Source organism: Grampus griseus (genome assembly GCF_964374135.1).
Source record: "Grampus griseus genome assembly, chromosome: 19".
In the NCBI taxonomy this organism is placed as follows: Eukaryota; Metazoa; Chordata; class Mammalia; order Artiodactyla; family Delphinidae; genus Grampus; species Grampus griseus.
Window position 1 is genome coordinate 50,242,029 of NC_139013.1, and position 23,741 is coordinate 50,265,769.

Sequence of the window (23,741 nt, forward strand, 5' to 3'; positions counted from 1 at the left end):
GAGCGCTGCAGGTATTCAGACGAAACGCACACCCTGTTTGGGATCCGGATGTCTGGGGATCTGAAGAGGTTAGACTTTGAGTTTTGTAAGATCTTCACATCTTTGACCCCAGAGATCAGTCGCCATTTGGTTGAAAAGTCACTGGGGGAGGGAAGGAGAACAGACTATAACCTAGTTGAGTCAGGTTCCACTCTTCTAAATTTCCCAGCAGCGCATACATTTAGATTTATTCTTTAAACTTTCTACGCCTCATTCCAGTCTTAGTCTGTCACCTAAATTCAGCCGCATGGGACAAGACTTCTTAAAGTAGACTGGTCAAAAGCAAAGCAAGGGCTTCCCTGGTGGCGCAGTGGGTGAGAGTCCGCCTGCCGATGCAGGGGACGCGGGTTCGTGCCCCGGTCCAGGAGGATCCCACATGCCGCCGAGCGGCTGGGCCCGTGAGCCATGGCCGCTGAGCCTGCGCGTCCTGAGCCTGTGCTCCGCAACGGGAGAGGCCACAACAGTGAGAGGCCCGCGTACCGCAAAAAAAAAAAAAAAAAAAAGCAAAGCAAGACTCATGATGCCGGGGCCCAAGCACTCAAGATTCGTGTCTTCAATTGAGCTCCTCACCTATGAAATTCCAAGCAGTGCCTTATAGTAAAGAGAAAGTGGACCTTCTCCAAAGGCAATTTTCACAACCCAGGACAAAGTGATCCATCGGCCTCTATCATTAAGGCCCCCCTCATGTGGACATCTGATATTTGTGTTTGTCAAACCCTTCCCTTTCCTCTGGGGATCCCATCCCCCGTGCCCATTCTTGCGATTTACATGGGGTTGATTCCCTAGGGTCCTGGCTCTGGAGGCGACAGCCCTGACCAAATCCACAATGCTGGATTCTGGGATAAGTGGTACACTTCCAATCCAAGTCAATAAGCCTCAAATCTAGGGCTTTTTAGAGCTATTTGAAAAGAGAAGCTTATTCCACAGGGAATGCTCGCTGTAAGGATGATTTAAGACTGGAATTTCTCAGGCCGTATTTCTACCTCCAGGGGATCCAGGCAAAGAATGAAGGCAACACAGAAGTAAGTGAATTTGGGGCCATAAAATCAAGTTGCTGGTGACACGATTGCTGTATCTGGATCTAGCCATGCCAGAAGCCAGTGTCACCACTGGACTTCTCAAAATGTGAGCTGAGAAATCATTTTGGTATGTTCTTAAGCTGGGTTGAATTGAGTCTCCTGTCACTTATAAGCAAGAGTCCTGATACCATCTCTATTTAGGGTGCCCCAGGCTGCTTCCAGATAACTTAAAGCATGCTATGAAATTCTCAAAACACATTTAAAAACTTTATAATGAGTTCATTTGAATTTAAAATAGGAATTTACACATGGGATATGAATGTCATTAAAGCCAAAAGACAGTAATGGGGCAGAGCAACTGATTAAAATTAGGAATCATTCACTTGGTGGTGACGGATTCATGAGTCACTAGAGCTTGACTGTCCAGTACGGGAGCCCTAAGCCACATGTGCCACATTTCTGGCTGGACGTCTGGCTGGTCCAATGTGCTTCAAGTGTAAGGCACAGCCTAGATTCAGAAAACGCACTGCAAACCAAAGAACGCAACGTATCTCATTAATAATGTTTATACTGATGACATGTCAAAGTGAAACTATTTGGGAAATAGTAGGTTAAATTAAAAGTATTATTAAAATTAATTTCACCTGTTTTTTTTTTAACTTTTTTACTTGTTACATTATGGCTGCTGGACAGTTTTAAAGTACATATATGGCTCACATTCTATTTCCACGGGATAGTGTTGCACGAGAGCTATAACTGTTCCAAGGTTCTGCTTTACATTGAACCTGACACTCCCACCCTGGTTTTCCTTATCTTGAACTAATGTGCTTGACCCTGGGGGATACAAAATGAATCCTAACCATATTCACAGCACTGCCCCTCAGCTATTGGAAGCAGCTCCTAGATTCTTCCCATAACTTCTCTTTTCTGCGCCAAACACCCCACGTCCTTCACCCATTTTTCATATAACCTAGTTTCCTCGCTTTTCTTTGGAACCTTCCAGTTCCCCTTCAAATAAGGGGCTCGGTGTTCTTTCTGGCTCACCAGCTGTAGTCTGAGCACCGAAGCTCTCACCTGCTCTTACAACGAGACACCAGGTTTCTATTAATTTGACCCCAACGTTATTAACATCTTTGGGAACCGAGGCTCCACCAGTAATTCTCAAAGGTTAATCCTTGGCCCAGCAGAGGCAGCACCACTTGGGAAACTAGTTTGAAATGCGAATTCTCTGGCTTCACCCAAGACCTCCTGAATCACAGACACTGGGGGTGGGACCCAGCAAGCAGTGCTTTAATAAGCCTGCCAGGGTATTCTGAGGCACAACTGAGCGTGAAAACGGCTCATCTCCAAAGCCTTCTCATATCTCTGCCTTTCAGCCAGGTTTCCCCTGTTTGAATGGCTGGCATTTTTGAACCATTATGCAGGAGTTTGCCTCGTGTTCCTATTGGCGCATCCTAATTTTGGCACAAGGTTCTAGCTTGTCTAAGCCTTCTGGAATACAGAGTCTGTCGCTTCTCCCTGCATTGTGTCAACTGCACACGGAATCGTGCTGCTTTCGTCTTCATCCACAATTCTGATCTGATCGTTGAACAACGCAGACTCCAAATCGGGACCCCATTTCCCCTCATGCCTTGGGTCGTGCTGTTGCCTCTGCCTCTGAGATGTTTCCAAAGCCTGTCTCCCTTGCCCTACAATTGCTTTTCCTGGCTAGCTCCACCAGGACCTGCACCTCTACTCACAGGTCATCTGTACCCAGAAAATCGGGTTTAGGGCTGATCACCTGAACCCCCGGGCTGATAGCTATTAGTTTGATGAATGACTCCGTTCCTCTGTGGAACACTGGTTCTTGAGCGGGGAGATTAGGCTCCTGGAGAACATTTGGTGATGTCTAGACACATTTTTAGTTGCCACAGCTGGGGGTTGCTATGACATCTAGTGGGTCAACGTCAAGGATGCTGTTAAACGTCTTTCAAAGGCACAGGGTGGACTCCCCCAACAAAGAATGACTTGGTTCCAACCGTCAGCAGTGCTGAGGTCAATAAACCTGCCCCAGACTGTAAATTCATGTCCCTTTTGGTCACCAATTTTATTTCTAGCCCCAAGAGAATGCATGGCCCAAAGGAGATAAATATTTGTTGAATGAATAAGTGACATCTCCCTTACTGGGAGGAAGCATGAGAAAAACCAATCAAGATCACCTGTAGGTTTATAACTTTCTGTTTTAGGAAAGAACTTGCCTGGGGAATAATATGGTCGGGGACCTATGGAAACCGTGTTTAACGAATAAGCTAGCTTTATAATTAGTATACCCACTGCTAATTAATACACGAGCTTCTAAAGTACCTACAAACCACTAAGACATTTTTGGGTCTCTAAGGTGGCTGAGCACTCTCCTTTTGCATCTACTATTGCCCTACTCATTTGGTGAGTAATCTGATGTTTATTAACTGTGTGAACTTGGGCTACTTAATCTCTCCAGGCATCAGTTTCCTCAAAATGGGTATGAAGACGCCGGCACTTCCGGGAGCCCTGTGATGGACGATGGCGATGAGGTCAGATGGTGTTTGTAATGGACTCAGTCCATTGCCTTGCTTGGCCTGGAGTAGCCATCCTGCCACAGGAGTTACTCTTTCCTCTTTCAGTTCTTACAACGATCATGTGGGTCCGGTAGCAAGTCTTCATTTAATAGAGGATGGCTTCAACCGAATCTCAATCAGGCCGACTAGGTGAAACTGTATCCAGCTTTGCGCCCATGAAGAGATCTTACTAGTGTCTGTGACTGACCCTGACGGATCCAAAGAAGGAGATTTCTCTCATCAACAAAACTTTTCTGGAAGCCCCTAACATACTGAAAAGGACGTTCTTCAAACCATGTGGCGTGAGGCTCCATGCTTTGGCGCGTAAGCTCAGACATCACTTTCAGAGATCTCCAGTGGAGGGGCTCCTGGAGGGAGATCAGACTCCTGTGTGAAGTGGTACTGTCTGAACTCCTGGAGGGAGCCGGCACACCTGGACAGGGGCATCCCACGCTAGGGTGAGGCCTGAAGGCTCGTGCGTGGAACCCTCCTTTGGCGGCGTTTCTACCCAAGCTAACGCCGTAGAGCCCAGGGGGACCTGGAGCCTGGTCTGCGGGGAGAAGTGCCCCGGCTGAGCGTCTCCCAGAGCGAGGCAAGGCCTGTGAGCCAGTGAGTCATTCTGTCCTGGCACAGAGTCCCCAGGGCTCTTGGGGGAAACAAACAGACTTTGTTGAAAGGAAACCCTCCTGTGTCTGAATGGCCCCGAGTCAACTCTTTGGAGGAGGACTGTAACCTGCTCCGGCCCCCTCTTCCCCCTGGGCCTGGAGAAACCACAGTGACTTGGGGGCTGGGGGTGGGTGCGTATTTGGAGTTCAGGCCTTTGTTGTCAGCCTGGAACAAAGGCCTCGACCCTGGCTGGAGAGATCTTTCTTGGGGCCCCATCAGGGATGCTGGCTTCTGACTCAGATTTTAGCTGTCTCACCATTGCTTGGGGAAACGAGAGTCAGACTGGACACCCAAACTCCAGTAATCTCACTCTTTCCGGCTGGGGAGCCGTCAGGCTTCTCTCTAATACTGAAAGTGCCCTCACTGTGCGGGCTCACTTTTGTGCCGTTTATTCACCTTTGCTGAGGAATTTCTCTTCTGAACACACAGCTTCATCATGCAGTGCTGTGGGGACACTGGATCTCCTTGACAGCTGTCGTGAGAATTTCTTATGGGCAGACACCCACTCTCAGGAGAGAAGAATATTTGAAAAGGTCTCTTTGGGGATAGGTGACGATGGGAACTGATCTTTCTGGGCCTGAACACGAGCACACGGATGGAGACAGGGCTGGACTTGTGTGTTACTCCAGAGAGGGATGGAAGAGGACGATGAGGAAGTAGGAGTGGGACACATGCTGCCCTGATGTCCCCCTTCCTGTGATCACTGCCCTTTTGGTAAAGCCACTACGCTCAAAAGGCTTCCGATGAGTGCATTTATTCGGGAAATCCCTTTAAAACGCGGGCCTCTTGTTCAGCTCCATGAGGGAGGAATCGGAAGCCACGTGCAGGTGCTTGTGAGCTCAGGAATCGGGAGAAATATGAGGACATGACTGTCGGCGGAATTCACAGCAGATGTGAGCACAACCCTGGATTCTTGACAATCCGTGGAGCTCGGATTTGGGACTAATTCACACTAAACTTCCTAGGCGGGGGGGGGGGGGGGGGGGGCACGGATAACATCTGCCTTCCATCACTGACATCCCTCCGCGAGCCTGCACTGACGTCGCCATTGCTTTCCTTCTCTAACAAAGAGCAGAGGCTCGGGCTCCATCTGCTGAGGCCCGCTCTGACTGAGGGCGCGGAATGGTCTCCAAGGAGGAGGCCGTGCACCCAAGGCGAGGCGTGACCTTGTTTATTAGCTCCTCGGAGGAGGGCAAGTGAACTGAGACAGGGTGGCAGGCACGTGGTGTGTCTTCCGCACATTAACCCGGATGGAGGTCACAGCTCCATCTTGGCCGCCACCAGGAAATAACTTGTCAGAACATCAGGCGAAAGCACGAGGTTCCAGCTCATTGGAACCCGACTCGCAGAGGCGCGCAGGCAGAGGAGGGAGCTGGGCCTGACTGGCTCCCGACAGACCCGGCAGATGTTGCGTTGGGACTCCGCTCTGCAGAGCTCGAGAGCGGGCTGGGCTCATCACCCAAACGGGGCCCCAGGGAGACGGCTGATGAGGGTACCCGCAGTGCTGGGAGCTGCTGGGCTCTGTTCCCGCTCCCTAGCCCCCTACCAGCTGAGCTTGGAGGGGAGGGCCAGGCGGTGAGTCGCACATGGGGAACTCTTGCAAAAGACCCAGCAATGCTTTTGGGTGCTGCCCTGCTGTCACAAGCTGCGGAGTGTTCAGGGGGCTGGGGCCGGTGCTGAGATGGAAGCTGGGCGCTGGGGTCCCGCGAGTGCTCGTTTTCTGCCCCGCCCATCACTCCGGGGGAGAGAGGTGCGTATAAACCGTGTAAATCTGAAAGACGTCTTGGAGTCGCTCTGCCTGCCGGGGCTAGGAGAATAATCAGAGCCTCCCTCAGGCCAGACAAGTGCCTGCCTTGGAACCCAGACGCATTCCAGAAAGAAATGAGGGGTCTGTGTGTGCGTGGTCAAGATGCGTGTGTGTGTGTTGAAACAGTGTGAGTCTGCGTTCAGTATGTGTTTATTTGGAGAGTAGACATATTTAATAAGTGTGTGGGAGGCTATGCAGGGCCCGTGTTCTGCGTGGACACACGGGCAGTAAGTGCGTGCTTTCTTCGTGTGCCGGTGTGTTGAGCGCCCTGGGTGTGTGTGGCCAGTGTGTATGTGTGGCTATGCACGAGTGTGTGTGCGTTGGGCCACATGGTCAGTGATGCATTTTGGGGGTTCGTGTCCTCTGTGTGTGCGTGGGCTACGAGTCTGTAGGTCCACAAGGTGTTGGCCTCGAATGTACCTGTCATCCCAGTGTGTGTACTGTGCGTGCATCCAGTGGGTGTGCGTGGCCCACATGTATGTATTTTTGGCGTACCCACTTTATGTGTGTCTGATGTACGTGTCCCTTCGTGTGAATGAGTGAGAGAGAAAGCACAGGACTGCAGACAGGGAGTGTATGAGTGCCAGCCTATCCACGGCCAGCTCAAGACGTCAGAACCTAACACAGCACACAGAGCCTGCCTGCTCGCCAGCTCTCCTACCCTCTGTTCCAGCCCCACTGCCTGCCGTGCAGGTGCCCTCCCCGCCCCCCATTGCTCCCCTGACTCTAATCCTGTGAAACCACCTGCAGCTCTCTGAACAGGCCAGGTTGCTCCAGGCCTCTGGACCTCTGCACGTGCTGTGCCCTCTCCTGGAATACCTCTCCCCGCTCCCACCTTTCTGACACCTCCTCATGCGTTCTGATTCAGCTCAAGTGTTAACACGTCTGCGAAGCCTCCTTGATGTGGCCATGGAAACTGACCATTTCCTACTCTGTCTCCCAACTAGGAGTGCGAGCATCTTTCCCCCACGGCACCTCTAACGTTGGAGGCGCTTGTTCACCTCCGTGACCGTGTTCCTGTCCGAGGCGGTAACTGCTGGGGTGAGGAAGACAGCGTCGGCCTCCGCTCTTTGAGAGTTTTTACAGTCCCGGCCATCTACTAAATACACTCACATCCTTGCAGCAGCCTGGTTAGACGGGGGACTGTGTCCTCACTTTAGAGATGGGGTCACTGAGGCTCCCTGAGAGAGTCACAGACTCTTAAGTACCTAGGCAAGAAGTGAGCCCTGTATCTGACCCCAGGGCCCAGGCGTTATTGTTACACCTTTCCTGGGTCGGGACTTACTCTTCCGACTGATTTTTTTCAAGAATTATTTGAGTGTTTCTGATACACCAAGTGCACTAAGCGCTCAGAATACAGCCTCAGATCGTCCTCACAGAGCCTGAATTCTAGTTCTGGTCCATCCCAGGAGGCTGGGATGGATGGTGTGTGTGCATGTGTCATGAGTGTGTTCTATCTGTGAGCAGGTAAGTCCCCAAATCCAAGATGATCACACAGGATGCTACCTGCAAGGCTAGCTGTGTAACCGCCAATTGGAGGCGATGAGATACAGACCGTCAGAACGCAAAGTGTGGTAGGTAGATAATGGCCCCCGAAGATGTCCTACTCCCCAGAATCTGTGAATATGTGAGATTACACAGCAAAGGGTAATTAAAGTTGCAGGTGGAATTAAGGCTGCTAATTAGCTGATTTTAAGATAGGGAGAGTGTCCCGGATTAGAAGGGTGTTCTTAAAAGTGCAAGGGAAAGCAAAAGAGGTGATGTGATGTAAGAAGGGCTAGACTTGCCACTGCTGGCTTTGAAGACGGAGAGGTGAAGACGGAGGAAGGGGCCAGGAATCAAGCAGGTGGGCAGCTTCTAGAAGCTGGAAAGGCCAAGACATAGATTCTCCCCTAGAGTTTCCGAGGAACGCAGCCCTGCCGGCACCGTGTCTGTAGCCTAGTGAGACCCTTGCTGGAATTCTGACTCCCGGAACTGTAAGAGAATGAGTGTGTGTTGTTTTGAGCCACTGAGTTTGAGGCAATTGTTAGGGCAGTCACCGGAAATGGATAAAACGGGATCTGCCTGGGAGCTTGAGGGGCTAAAGGCATGATAAAGGGCGGAGAATGTTGAATGAGAAGAGCCAGGGAGCAAGTTCCAACTGTATATACCCTCAAGGTGATGGTCACAGCCCACGCACAGCAAGTGTCTGGCCGACCCTGACTTCTATGCAGTGACGGGAGCATTTCACCAAGCTATGAACAGCTACTTAAGGGAAGCTATATCATTCCTGCTGCTAATTTTAGAATAAACGTGAGACCCACCGGTGACTAATGTAGCCACTCCCCATGACAACGTGAAGGTGACCCCAAACCAAGGCTCCCAGAAGCTCTGTAGGGAAAACTCTGGTGATGCTGAGCCTCAGACCCTGTCCCGAAAGAAGGTCATTCTGACTCCGGACAGACCCACTCTGTGTGGACAGCATCCCTGCTGTCCGGAAGCCACAGCCACTCAGCGCCGGCTGCACCATATTTCCCATTTACGCTCATTGTTGGGGGCTGAGAGGAAAATCCACAAATAGGGCTGCTACCAAGGAAGCTCCTGAGGGAAAACTGGACAGAAGCTGAGCAACGGCTAGGGGTGGGTCCTATAACTGCAATTAGCACACTGCGTAAACAGCACTTAAGGGCTCTATCTGGGAGTTTGGGGTCCTCCCTCTGAAAGAGACAACTATTTTATGCAGGGAGGAACGAGGGGAACTATTTCCAAGTCACTTTAGTAGTCTAGTCTGCAAACAATCCTCTTCCTCTTTGTTCACGTGCTACCCTTCTCTCCCCTTCTTGGCTCTGAGCCGGGTCCCCTCCTCGGCTCTGAGCCGGGTCCCCTCCTCGCAGCTGTGCTCACTTGAATGGTAAATCAAGCACCCTAAAAACCTGGTGGGTGGAAGTTTTTTCAGCATTGCCTGGGCTCTGTTTATCCCATGGTGGGGTTTTGCTGGATTTCTTCTTTCTCGATTACAGACAATCACAATACTGTCTGTCCTCTCCTCTGCTACTCTGTGTGTTGCAAATACAAGGGGTGAGAGAGTCCTGTTTGCTGTAGAGGGAAGGTGTTTCTGCAAGGAGTTAAGAGGCCCCAGGAGATCCCTACTCAGACCTTCCCACTTTTTCTCACCCTTCCAAGGGGTCTGCCAGGCTCCAGCTGTTGAATCTTTTTTTCTGTCTCGGGAATCCTGCCTGAGGCTACCATTTTGGCTTTCAAGTGGACTCTGGGTAAAGCCATTCTGCTTGGGGCTGGAGAAATTCCAATCACTAGGCTTTAGAAATATTTTATACCTTTTCGAGCAACCTATGCCTTTTTTTCTAGCAACCTATTCTTTTTTTGTTTTGTTTTGGCTCTCTGGAAGGAAATGGCCAAAAATGGTCATGAAGCCAAGTTAAACAGGTTAAAAAACAAAGAAAGTTGACAGTATGAACATGGCAGGGACACGGTTTCCCTGCTCTGTCCCCCGTTTCCCTGCGTAATTTGGGGTCATATCCATTTTCTTTTTAAAGATCATGAAACACTGAAAACAAATTCCCGAATTTTGACTGACTGTTGGCGACAAAGGATTCTTCTGTGGCACCGAATGCGACATAGAGGATGGTAAAGATGACACTTGTTATAACCAGGCATGCTCCAAAACATCGTCAAATGTCTCCTGGGAGGCACAGTGGCTCCTGGTTGAGAACTACTCTCTCCAATGAACGCATTTTTATAGCAGTTCTACAAGTTTGAGGGTTCACCTCAGAGAGGCAAAATGTCCTGTCTGAGACCACCCAGGTCTCCAGAATCCGGGTTCAACCTCAGATCTCAGGCCCTTTCCATAGCTCTGAGGCTGCCCCATGGATTGTGTCAGAAAATTCTGGGCGGCCAGAAGCGGGGGCGGCCCATCCTGAGTTCTGTCTGCTGGACGCAGCAGAGCAGAGCCTCTTTCTCAGCGTGCAGAGGGCTTCTAGATCTGGCTGCAAAAAGAACAACACAGCCTCTGTTATGAAGAAACCCGCAGCTTAGAAAAAAAAAAAGTAGGGACACATCTGATTCATCAGGATGACTCATACCTGGGATCACTTCGCCTCCACTCGGTGGGGCCTGTCCCGGCTTGTGAAGGGCCATGGCGACCCGAAGAGAGAAAACTCCCCTCTTGAAAGCTGGGGACGGATCCGCCCGTCTGGGTGCAGGGAAAGCTCAGTGCAGCCATCAAGATAACTTTATCAGGAACGTGGAATCAAATTGCAGAAAATCCAGGCGCGCGGCACTTGGAAGGTCCTTGGAAGTTTCCAAACCTGTCCTGGCCAGCTCACTGCGCCTTCCGAGAATAGCTCAGGAGCCTGAGAACAGTGGCCAGCCCCAGTGAGCAGAGGAAGGCATTTAGTAGTTGCTTAGCAAGACCAGGGCTGGAGGGGAAACGGATCTTCAGGTGAGAACGGGGGTGTGATCGCCAAACACATGAAGCTGCTGACTTACATACAATCCCATCACCACCTTGGTTCCACCAGGCCTCCGGGAAGCCCTGAGTGTGTCTATTATCAGTTGATAGATGACTCTGTAATCGCACTCATGTCATTTTCTTGAGGACAAGAGGGTGTAATCTTCTTGCTTCGAGGGTCTCGCATGTCTCGGCGCGCAGTTAACCCCCCATCCCACTTGCTGAGTGACGGGGTTGACAGAGGAGCTGGTGAATTTCCATCAGCCCTATTAGGGGTCTTTGTGCCCCTTGAGCAGACGGTTGCCCAAATTTCACCCATTAGAGGAAAGAATGGGCTAATTAAGCCGCCAGCCTAATTCTGCGCTTTCTAATTTTGCCCTTTAAATGCATCGTAATTATCAGATGCAAAATACATTTTCAAACGCAGAGCCACTGGCGGGTGTATTTTTAAATGTGCAGGGCTAGGGCGGGAGCGAGCGAAGAAGCGGGCAGTATTTTTAACTTGCTTCGGGGCAGGAGAAGGCCACATCCACGCTGGCTCCTGCCGTTGTATGTGCCATGGAAATAGCACTTATTCAGTGTGTTACCGCCACGGTGGTTACTGTGGCCCTGCCCTCGGCCATGCTGCTGGCCGACATGTCCCTTGGGGCACCCTGGGACAAGTGGGGTATGCGGTCACAGCCTTGGGACTCCTGGCTTCACATTCAGGCCCAGGGTACATGCCTCCTGGGAGTCAGGGTTGGTGTAGACATGAACTTGGAAGAGGTGGTTGTGACTACGTGATGCAATTCCCTTATTAGTATCATCGTGTTTAAGGTTTTCAATAGTTTTTCTTTGTTATTGACAAAAGCATGTATCCATGGCCTTTGGTTATTAGAGCTTTGGGGCAGAACTGTTTTTCCTTCTCTCCAACTGATCCTGAGAAGCATGATCCTATTCAAAGTGAAAGCTGAGAACCTTCGGTCATAAACAATTACATACCATATTACGTTTAAAAGATAACAGTACTTTGTTCAGCGCGTGCAATCCACATAAAGTGCACACCATAAACCAGTATAACAGCGTGTATTTCAGCGGACCCAGTGGAAGAAATAACCACAACAGCATGTCAGCTCGGAGCTGTTCAGTCTTCAAGTATAAGCACCCCCATTTCATGAAGAGCTTCCTTTACAGATGGGGAAACTGAGGCCCGGCGAGGGGAAGGGCATGCTCAGGTTGGCATGGCACGTGAGGGAGGAGCAGGGTTGAAACAACTGCTCCTGAATCTCCTCCTGCCACCTTCACAACAGAGGACACTGCAGCCCCTCCAGGTGGACCTGCTGCCCCTTGAATCCTGACGTTTGTTTCCAGGGGGTGTCAGCATCTCACTGCAGGACCATGGGCTGTAAGAACAGCAACTTACCTGCAGGGTTCTGCCAACAGGGTTCTGGAAGCTATTGGGCTCTGTCTGGAAGTCCCTCCTAATTAGGCACGAGGAAACCGATGACGTGAATGTCCGTGGCAGTGTCATTCAGAATCGCCAAAAGGTGGACACAGCCCATATGCCTATCAACTGGTGATCGATAAATACACTTGTGTCACACCACACAACGGAATATTGTCCAGCCACGAAAAGGAATGAAGGACTGATACAAGCTACGATGTGGTTGAACCTTGAAAACGTTATGCTAAATGAAGGAGTCACATTTTCCATGATTCCATTTATATAAAACGACCAGAATAGGCAAATTCATAGAGAGAGAGAGAGGAAGCAGATGTGTGTTTCTGGGGCTGGGAGTAGGGGGAGGGGCAGTGCTGTTTCCAGGTACGGAGCTTCTTTTGGGGGATGACGAAAATTTTCTGAAATTGGGGATAGCTGCACAACCTTGTGAATACACTAAAAGTCACTGAATTGTACATTTTAAAAGCGTGCACTTTATGAATTGTGCCTCTGTAAGAAGTATTGGGTTACACTACAAAATTAAAACAAAAGATTGATTATCTCTGCATTTTCCCTCAGAAATGGAACCAAATATTAGTTTCCATATCGATTTAGTGGCTTCTGAGGTCCTTTCTGAGCACTGTCCACGGGTTCACCATCGTGATGTCCACTTGAGGTGAGAAACGCTGAAGAGCAGAGATGACGGTCCGCTCTGGGAAAGGCAAGGGCCTTGATGGGGTCACTGATGCCAGTGTAAGAAAATCAATCAGAGCAGAAATGCGCTGCCCCTGAAGCCAGATGGCCTGGGTTCAAATCCTGCCCATGCCACTTAGAGCTGTGTGACCCTAGGCAGATTAATTAACCCCTCTGTGCTTGAATGACCTCATCCGTAAAATGAAGATACTAACAGTACCGACTCTGAAGAATCTTTATGGAGATGAAAGGATGAACTGTTATTTGTAAAGAGTTGGAAAGGGGCCTGGCACTATATAAACACTACATATACTTCCTGTTAGATAAATAATTTTGGAATTGTATTAAGTTCCTTTTGCCTCTATAACTGCTAACCACAGACGTAGCAACTTAAAAGAACACAAATTTATTATCCTCCAGATCTGGAGATCAGAGGTTCAAAATGGGTCTCGGGGGCTACAATCAAGGTGTGGGCAGGGCTGCGTTGGTTCTGGAGGCTCCTGGGGAGAATCCACTTCTCCTTTTTTCCAGTTTCTAGAGGCTGCCTGCATTTCTTGGCCTGTTGCCCTGTGTCACCGTGACCTCTGCCTCCTTTGTCACATCTCTTCTGGCTCTGACCCTCCAGGCGCCCTCCCAGAAGGACCCTTGTGAATATGATGGGCCCACCTGGATAATCTCCCCATGAAGACCCTTACCGTAATCACATCTGCGAAGTCTCGTTTTCCGTGTAAGATAACCTGCTCACGGGTTCTGGGCTTAGAACGGGCACACCTCTGGGGGCCTCTGTTCTGTCTACCACAGGCATATACTAAGTTATGGCACAGATGGTTAGAGCTACAAGCAATGGGTCGGGGGGTTAGGAAACACTGGCGACACTGAGATTTCTATTGAATTCAAATACACCAATGGATCGGGGTCTGGCTGGCACCCTGGGGCCGAAACCTCAAACATTCTGTCTCCGGCACATCCGTGGTGGGAGCGGGGAGGCTTTGCCCCTCCTGCAGGCATCCTCTAACCAAGGGTCTAGGCGCTCTCTGTTCCCTCTGCCTGAAAACAGTTCCCTGGAGGCTTCCTTCACCTGTTGGCTCAGATGTCACCTTCTCAGTGGGGCTCACCTGACCATCCTACTTACCCCTCTGCCCCTGCTCTCCCCACCCACCTCCTCTGCTGGCTTTCTCTCCATGTTACTGTCTCATGCTCTATATGAGGTATGTATTTATTTGGTTTATTGTTGCTTCCTCTAGGAGGGATAAGCATTCTGAGGGTCTTGTTCACAGGCACCTAAAACTGCCTGGCCCTTAACATCTGCTCACTGACCAGCTGAATGAGTGAACCTCCACTGGGGCATTTACAGGCTGTAACACACTGTAGATGGAGACTCCTCTGTCTGTCTTCCTCGCAAAGCCCTGGAGGGCATGCCCGAGCCTGAGTCCTCTCTCGAGGGCTCTCTGAACAGCGAACACTGCTGTCTGGTGAACGACCCAAAGCGAGGTCTGAAAGCAAATGGAAGGACACACAGCTACGGTGCGGGTGAGCTACGTGTCTAGCGCGGACACCTGGGGAGCTTGCAGCACAGACGGCAGGGGCGGGCACACCAGGCTTTCCTGCCCTCTGATAGCAAAGCAGGCAGCTTCTCCTCCTCACACGATTTAGGACTTTTCACATTTCATCGTTAATGTTATTATTATTTTTGCACAAGTGATTCTGCACAAGGGAGTCTGTTCTCAGATGGTTCCTCAGTCGTGGCGACACTGAGTGCCTGTGTGTCTCGACTGGCACCTTGAGGCCAGGGGCAGCTGGGGATGTGCTGTGTCACTGGGCATGGTGTGTTGTGAAAAGGCAGATGTGACCGATCCCCCGCTGCCTGACACCAGGCTGGCTTGACGCATTCGTGGGACCATCGTGCCTGGGGAAGCATCTGCCTAGAGCACCCACCGGCACACCCTGGAGTAAACTTTACAAGCGCGTCCATAGGAAAAACGTAAAATGTCACTGCAAGGACGCCCCCATCACAGCAGATGCAGACACGGAGGCTCAGAAAGCAGAGCTGACTTAACCCATATCACAGAGGGACTAGCGCGAGGGAGGGACGCAACTGGTACTCAACCATCTTGGCTTGAAAACCAATAGTCTCTCATCATTCCCTGTGACGATGCAAGAAATATTCTCGCTCGCTCACCCATTCATTCATCCAACTGCACATTCAACCAATCGACCAATCAGCCCTTTTCCCATTCCTCTCCAGCTTGTCTCGCATCACGCTGCCCCTTGGTCCTTTTGCTCTTGATGCACTAGGCCGGTTTCAAGGCCTAGCAGACACCATGGTTTCTCCTACCGCAGGGCCTTTGCGCATGCTACTCTCTCCTCCCTGCCTCGTTTCTTACTCTTCTGCTCTCCTCAGGGGAGCCTTCCCTAACTTGCTGGAGTCATATCCCAATATTCTACACTCTCAGTACATAATGCAATTCCCCTCCATGGCACCTGCCACAGTTTTCAACTTTCCTTTTCTTCTGTTCACTTATTTATTTTAAAAGACGATCGGATTACTGCCTGCCTCATCAATTAGACAGTGAGTTTGATGATGGCAGGGGCTGAGGTGCTCAATAAATGTTTTGAATGAATGAGCAGATGAAGATTGAACAAATGAACTTTAAAACTGACAACAAGCAGTTGGTAGGGAGGGAAAGAACTAAAATGAGAGAGAAAAGAATTCTGGAATGAACAAAGGAGACAAAGAGAGAAAACGCGTTGTGTGAACGGTTATAATTCAACTTGGGAAGTGAGACTCCAGGCTGTGAGTCTGCTGCCATGGTGGAGACTGAGGGACTGGTTTGGGAAGCTTCCCAGAGGGAGGCGGGTTTTAACCTAGACTTGTCCTGGGGGACCCCACAATCTAGCAGACAGGATGAGGCAAACACCAGATGCTGCTGAAGGGCTGTGAGGTCACAGAGTCTAGGGCTTAGTGGGCTGGTCCAGGTGACGCCCATACAGGTGTGTCCCCCAAACAGTCTTTGGGGGCCCAAGACTAAGAGAATTCCTAGGGAGCCAACAAGCCTGATAAGGATGGGACTTAAGGCACCCAAACCAGCAGGTGGGGCAATTCCCACCCCTTCACCCCATAAATGCGGAGGGGCCCGAGGCTGTCCCACATTCCAAGCTCTAGCAGCTCCCTGGGGGAGGGTGATCCCCTCCAGGGGATATTCTGTCCCATGACCATTTGGATGGCAAAGAACTCGGCACAGCCCTTGCCTCTCCAAGGAGCTCTGCTATCCAGAAAACTCACGGCATTGACAAATTACTAAACGTGTTTTAAGGCAACGAAAGACAGTAGTAGGACACACTCTAACATGACGTTAAGATATCTACAACGTGGGGCTTCCCTGATGGTGCAGTAGTTGAGAGTCCACCTGCTGATGCAGGGCTCGCGGGTTCGTGCCCCGGTCCGGGAGGATCCCACATGCCGCGGAGCGGCTGGGCCCGTGAGCCATGGCCGCTGAGCCCGCGCGTCCGGAGCCTGTGCTCCGCAACGGGAGAGGCCACAGCGGTGAGAGGCCCGCGAAGGCATCCAGTTCACAGAAAGGGTGGAGACGCACAGCACCCTGAAGGTAGGTGGCATCTCCAGTTTTTCTAGCCAGTGCCAGAATTTCCCATCTAACATATTTTGTTCAACACACTCACTCCGTCTATGCTTGGAGACGCCTGGAGCCATGGCAGAACTAACCAAGGGTGACCAGGTTCTCTGTGCCTCTTCCCCGGATGCCTGCACGTCAGGCGAGGGGTGGGGGAAGGCTGCTTCAGTCTTCCGTCTTCCCTCCCCACAGCCATCTAGAGTGTGTGTTTCAAAGGCTGCCCTAAACGAGGGGTCCACAGGAGGTGTGCTTTTCCCACAGGAGGGCTTCAAGAGCCCCTGGAAACAAGCCACAGAGGAACAGAGCCAATGAGGTTCTTTTCTGCCTAAATCTAGGCAAATCGGTGCTTTGTCCTCCAAACACACGTGTTTATCTCAGTTTCCTTTTGCAGCTTGAGCAGCTGGAAACGAGCAGAGAAACTGTGACCCCACCTGCATTCTGCCCCTCTGAACCCGTTTGCTCCTCCAAAACCCTGGCACCACGACCCCATCACCCTTTACCAATGAACAAGCCCGAAGGTGTCCATCTACTCTGCTCCTTGCGTGGTCCTGAGAACGCCTTCCCGCCCTCTTCCCAGACTCCTGACTGTCTTTGCACCAAAATTAACTTCCATTCAACGACGGAGACATTCTTGGAGCTAAAAGGCAGAGACCACTCTCCTTAGCCCTCGGGAGAATGAAGCGCAGAGCTAGTAACTTTGGTCCTTCCTCACACAGTGAGGATATTAACACCTGCTAGGTCCGAATGAACACCAAGTCTGACGTTTTCACATTACAGACAAGAACCTGAGGCCAGAGTGAGGAAAGGGTTTGTGGACGGATGATGACCTAGTATGTCGCTCAAAATGTGTCTCTTGAGGGCTGCAGACGCACAGCGTTGGGACAGCCCGGTACAGAGCTCGGAAAGCCCCCTCCAGCCAGCCAGGGATTGTACGGAAGCTGCAGTGGAGTCTGGCGTTCCCAGGCACTTTATATACGCTATCTCCAGCTACGTGAAAAAGTCTAAGGCCACAGTGGTTTCTTTCTTTCTTTTTTTTTTTTTTAAAGTCACTAACCTAGTTAAAGAATCTGATGAAATCTAAAACTCTTTCCTTCATAAAAGTACACATGTATCAAACATGACATTCAATTTTAAGGGCTCCTTAAGGACTCCTGGACTCCAGGCTAAAAGCCCCTGCTCTAAGTTAAATATTATTATTTTCCCCATATAGGACATGAGCAACCTGAGGCTTAGAGAAGTTACGTGTTACACGTGGCATAGCATAGCACATCTCATGGCAAGGCGATACCCTTAAATAACAGACTGACTGGATTCCAAACCTCAAGTTGATCCCTTCCCCCAGAATACACTGAGATGAAAAGCTATAGATTCCAGAAAGCAAATGTTCACTCATTCTTTACCCAATCAATATATGTGTGTGTGTGTGTTTTCTTTTCTTTTTTTTAAAGCATCTACTAAGTGCCTGGCATTGAAATAAGAGATGGCCCCTTGGAGCTTGCAAAAAAAGTTTTGCACAGCTATTAGCTAGCTTTCCTCTCTCCAAGAGACAGCCTTCAGCTGGGAACTCATGGCCGGCCTTCCCATGAGTTCCCACCTCCAGTAAGAGTGGACATACGGAGGTCCTTAGGGAAAGAGGTGGAGCAGATGCCCTGCTGAGGAAGTCCCTGGCTAAACAAGGAGCAGTGGAGGAAAAGAATCAGCTAGACGCCAAGTGCCTTCCATCTAAGTTGATACGCAATGTAGCCAGATCCTACAGAGAACGTCCCATCCTGATATTTTTAAGATTCAGAACTTAGGTTTCGTCTCAGAGTTGTGCCGTGGTTTAATAAGGCCCCTTCTCTGTCTTCTGCAGAAATGATGGGGCTGGAGCCCACATAGCGCCTGGCGGACCCTCTCTACCGCCCTCACGGGTATCCAAGTGATGCCTGGTTACTGTAAGGGGTAAAGAGCCAGCGGTGGGAGTGGAGGCCCCCAGGAGGGTCCTGAGTCTGGCAAGTGAGAGAGAGACGGTTTCGAACACAGCACAGAGCCCAGCTTGGTTTGCAGGGGCGATGTGAGGTGATGGGTGGATTTGCTTCTCACTCCCTCTTCTGCTTGACTCAGTGACCTCTCCTCAGTCTCTGTAGAAGCTTGGATTTCTCTTGAATCTGGTCCCAGGATACTTTTCCTGATTTATGGCTACTAGGGTTTCCTCCACCTGCCCTCAGAGCTGTTGAATCTCTTTTAGGGACTCTCCAACAGCCTAAGAGTGATCTCAAAACCAGAGTTCCTATATTGAGATAATGCAATTCTGGTTTCTTCTAGCTAGCCTAGCTCCACACTGGTCTTCACGGAGATGAAGCTTGGGAAATCATCCTCCTTGGTGAAGTATCGTCAGAAAACGTTGTGAAGGGGCCTGGGGCAGAGTAGGGGTGGGTCGATGGGTACACTAGGCTGACCAAAGTTCAGTGGCCAATGAACTGATAACATTAAAGCCAGGGGAGTGCAGGGTGGACTTAATGGTCAGCATTCCCATTGCAAGTGGTCACTCAGTGGCTCCCAGCCCTCCTGCATATGAGGCCTTGAGTTCTCCCGCTGCTCCAGCCACAAAGTCTCAGTGATTATGAGCATGTCCCTTCTCTGGGGGATTCTCCATCTACATTCTGAGTGGTACCACGTGGCTTCCCCAGGTCACTTTCTACTCCCCAATTCTAGGCTTTTCTTTGTTTGAGACTTGAGAAACAATGCATCCAAAGTGAGTTCCTTAAACTGAGTTTTCATTTACACACAGAGAAATGCTCTTCCGCGCCCTGGTGACTGTGTTTTGATGAATACATACACTTGTGTAACCTCACCGCCTCTAACCAGGACACACAATGTTTCCATCACCACAAAAAGCTCCCTTGTGCCGTTTTCCAGTCGATTCTTCACCTCAGAAATAACCTCGGGTCTGATTTCTACCACCGTAGCTTAGTTTTGCATATTCTAGAATTTCATATGAATGGAATTGTATGTACGGCTTGTACCTTTGTGTCTGACTTCTTTCACTCAGTACATTATTTCTGAGATTCATCCATGTTGCCACATGTATGCAGCTTATCCTTCTTTTTTGCTGAATAATATTCCATTTTCACGATATCCAAGTTTCTTTATCCATTTTTCCTATCAGGGCACATTTGGTCTTCTTCCAGTCATTGGCTCTTATGAGTAAAGCTGTTATAAACATTCTCAGACAAGGCTTTTTGTATATTCATGCCTGCATTTCTCTTGGATAAATATCTAGGAATAGAATTTCTGGGTCATTAGGTAGATGCGTATTTAACTTTTTTGGGAAGCTGTTAAACAGTTTTCCAAAGTGGTTTTGACAATTTTATTCTCCCTCCAAAAATGTGTGGGAGTTCAGGTTGCTCCAAATCCTCTCCATCATTTTACAGTGTCACGCTCTTTCTCCTCAGCCATTCTAGTGAGTATATCAGAGTTCACAATGATTCCTACATATATTTTCATTTCTTATACTTTCCTTTACCTAAAGCAGATTATTAAGACCATTTTAAAGAATTAAAGATACTTTAAATGCTTGTTAAATATCTACATTCTTTTGCAGATAGCTGGTATGCAGGATCACGCCCCATTTAATGAATCTATTCATTCCAGGTTGTTTTATCCCATTTCTTTTCATAAATATGTACCAAGTGCCAAACATGTGTAAGTCTCTGGTGGTAGATTTCCATCAGGGAGGTAATGAAAAGACCTCATTTGTGCCCTCAAGGGCCTTACAGGGGAGGTAGAACCCAATCAAAAAATGTTACGTTGTTGCTACGATGTAACCTGGGGGGCATATACCCCAATAGGAGAGACAAGTATTTTGAGGGTGCTGGACAGGGAAAAATAATTCCCACCATACTCATCGAGGAAGGAGACAGATGTGTTTTTGAGAATCTGCAGGTAAAGCAATATCAGAGGCACCGGGGAAGGAGGGGGAGGGAGGTTAAAACCTGATTGTGCCTGTTTGCCAAAGTGGTGTGAGGTGGGCACAGAGCCATTAGTGGAGCCCAGGGAGTTTAAGGATTGCACCAACAAGTGGACAGCCGTGGGATGTGCCGGGGCTGCCCGAGATGGGCAACGGGGTCACGGGAGCTGAGTGCAGGGCATTAAGAAAGAGGAGGTGGTGGCTGGGTTTTTTCTCCAAGTCTTGATCTGGAAAGCACGCTAGGCATCTGAGGAAGGGATGCCTGGCCTTCTGTGAGGAATACCTCCCCAATCTCCAGACTTGGGCTGCATCTCCTCTGCGATGTCAGTGTTTTCCTAGGCCCTGGAAGAGCGATGGTTCTGGAAACACAGTGAGGAACGCACCCTGGCTAGGGAAGTGCTGGGGAAGCATTCCTCTCTGTCCTGGCTGGAGTCACCCCAGTAGAAAGATCCCAAAGAGTGGGCCTGTCAGAGGCCCATATATCCTCCGTCTGGCTTCATGCTGACTGAGCCATCTCCCATTCCTTCTTACAATATCTGACATTTATGGTGCACCTACCGTACGCAGTATACTAGGCAAACTGCCAGGGATGCACAGATGAAAGTTGTGACCCCTAAGTTTAAAGTTTAGTCATGGAAAGAGGAGGAGGAAAGCAAAGAATGAAAGGTCACACGCAGAGGCCAGCAAAATTACGTGAGCTGCTACTGGGTGAGGGCGTGGGGATGAAGACGTTCCAACTAGGAGTCCAGGCCACCTATTCTGGAGATGATCCCCCAGCCAGTTCTCCTTCCTGAGAGCAAGTGGAAAGAGCCCCCTGGACTGAAAAGTTGAGGGTCCTTGGAGCCTACAAAGAGCGGGGACTTGAACCATAAAATCTCCAAAGTCCCGAGAAAATCCCATGCTAAAAAAGTCTTCTCTCCAGGCTAAGCGGGAGTCAACTCTGGCCACTAGTGTGCTGTGGGTCGGGGAGGGTAAGAGAGCCCAAACGAAACTTCTATGCGTTGTTATGAATGACAAGGCACAGTCTCAATACAGGCAGGTTAAAAGTAGCTGATTAAACAGGAGCTTTCTCGTAGGTACGAAAGTACAGGAAAACACATAGTATACACAGGGCTCAGTACCATCCGAGGTGTCAGGCATCACTGGGGGGTCTTGGAACATATCCCCAGAGATAAGAGGGGACTAGTGTAAATAGTCCAACTGTTGATATTATCATTATATTAAACCGCAGGACTCCCTCTTCAGATTTGCTACTGGGAGTTTGCACTCCTGTTTTCGGCCTTGATTTTCCTGATGACGTTTCTTCATCTTGATACCACAGGGTTGTAGGAGACGGGCCAATTCATACACAATACTCTCTCTTTTCCTCATCATCAAATAAAAAAAATGCAAGCCTCCCTGAAATCCCATCCGTGACTGTCCCCATTAGTGAGTGTGGCTGACTGCAGGAACTCTGGGGGTGTGCGTGCGAACAAGAGGGGGGCAATCGGAGCAAAAGGCTCACTCGCTCTAAAAAATACAGAATATATACATTATGACCATATGTTTTCTCTTCTGAATGTGTCAGCTGGAAGCTGAAAGTCTGGCTTGGGTCTCTGGCCTAAAGCAGCGACCAAAAAGGGGCTATGACCTCATCACCTAGTCTTGCAGCCTCAATGAGAAACCTCATTCCTCAACTTAATGAAATCCAAGAAGTGATTATGTCTAAGAATCTAGGGAAGGTCTCATTCTCTTCGCACTTATTACCGCATCCAAAGCAAACACAGCAATGCCTATTAACACCCAAGGTGTCAGCTTGTGTGTGGGTCCTTGGAAATGCAGAAGTTACCACTGGCAGTTTCTATCAAGGCTGACTACACTTAATCTGTCAGAAGGGGTTGAAAGATTTACCCAATTTAAATCCCTTCCATGACCTTCTGGTCTACTGCTGTGCTCTGACCTACCACAGACCAAAACAATCATTCTGTTTGTCAAATTCACGGTTGGCCATTGTGCAAGAGCCCCAAGTTACTCAGGAAAGATCTTCAGAAACGATTACGGCAAATCCCCTGTTATTGTTGGTTGCCTCTTGTTTTCGTTCAGAGCCTTGCTCAGCTCTCGGTCCTATCTATCTTTCCTTTTAAGTTTTCACAGTGTCTTTTTTGAAGTAAGGGTAGCTGTTCTGGATTTATAAAATGATATAGGGGCTTCATACCAATTTTTTTTTTAACAGAGAGAGAATAATTATGGGATTCACCTTGCTCCAGGGACTGTGCAAGAAACCAGAGTGGAGGGATTGCATGTTACCATCATGATGACCTGAGGAAAATGTTATGTCTACGAGGAAACTGAGGTTCAGAGATGTCATTTCCCTTGCCTCAGGTCGCACAAAGAGTAAACAGTGGAGACAGAATTAAAAACCTTTCAGAGCTTAAGCCCAATTCCACACATCGCGTTACCCTGTCTTCTTTATTTTTTTAAAATACCTCCAGGGTTTTGTTTGCTAGCCACAGCTCTAAGCGAGTTTTTCCATGGTGGTGAACAGTCAGGGAAAAGTCATAGTGCCATCCCAGCAGGAAGGAGAAAGAGCTCTGTGTCTCTCCAGAGGTTGAGAAGACATACTGATGGGCCAGAAATTAACTAATACCTATTCATCAGAGGGGAGAGGGTTAAGACAGAGATGTAGGAAAAGCGGCCTGCAGAGAGTTCCTTCTGGTTGGAAAAGTTGGTGTTCTTTATCTTAAAAATAGAAAATCAATTCAATTATAGCACTGAAGATAACGTTTCTTTCTAGGTACACCCAGAGACGATTGACTGCATCTCTGAAAGTGAAAAATTCTGCTAAAATCTTCAAGCCCTGGCATTCTGATAGATCCTGAGCTTCCCAAATACCCCCATTCACAACAGAGATGAGCCTCAAGTCTTCTGTTGGAAACACCAAGAGTCTATCTTGAATCTTAAAGTCTGCTGCTGCTGAATCGGAGTCCCTCCCACCCAGAAGAGACTGTTCCCAGTTGGATGCTCTCCTGCCGACGAGAATTGCCGACAGATTTGTAAGTTCCAGAATCTGGAATAGCTACATATTAATTGCATTTAATTACACAAGACTAGAGACTATCAAATATCTTCTAGGTACTTTGTGCTACGTTTCAGGTACTGATGTAAAATTTGAAGGCTAAATAATGCAAATTTCCCTTTTGGAAAGCTTAACTAGTCCACCATTCTACCTAAGGGGGGGCTATTCCTTTGCTGTTGTGAAATGAAGTTTTCCTATCTGCACTGGAGTTGTAGGTAACCAAAGAATCCTTGCCCCAGCAGACAGCATTTGGCCCTAAGCAATCTGTGAATAATTAAGCACTGAGTCCAGCTGCAGGTTCTAAAATGTTCAACATTTAATACAGGTTAAGTAACATTTCTTCCTCCCATCAGAGAACGGGAGACCAGACAAAATAATTGTCTAGATCTAGTGCCCAAACTCATCTGATTTTTCATATCAGTCATTTGATGATTACTTTGT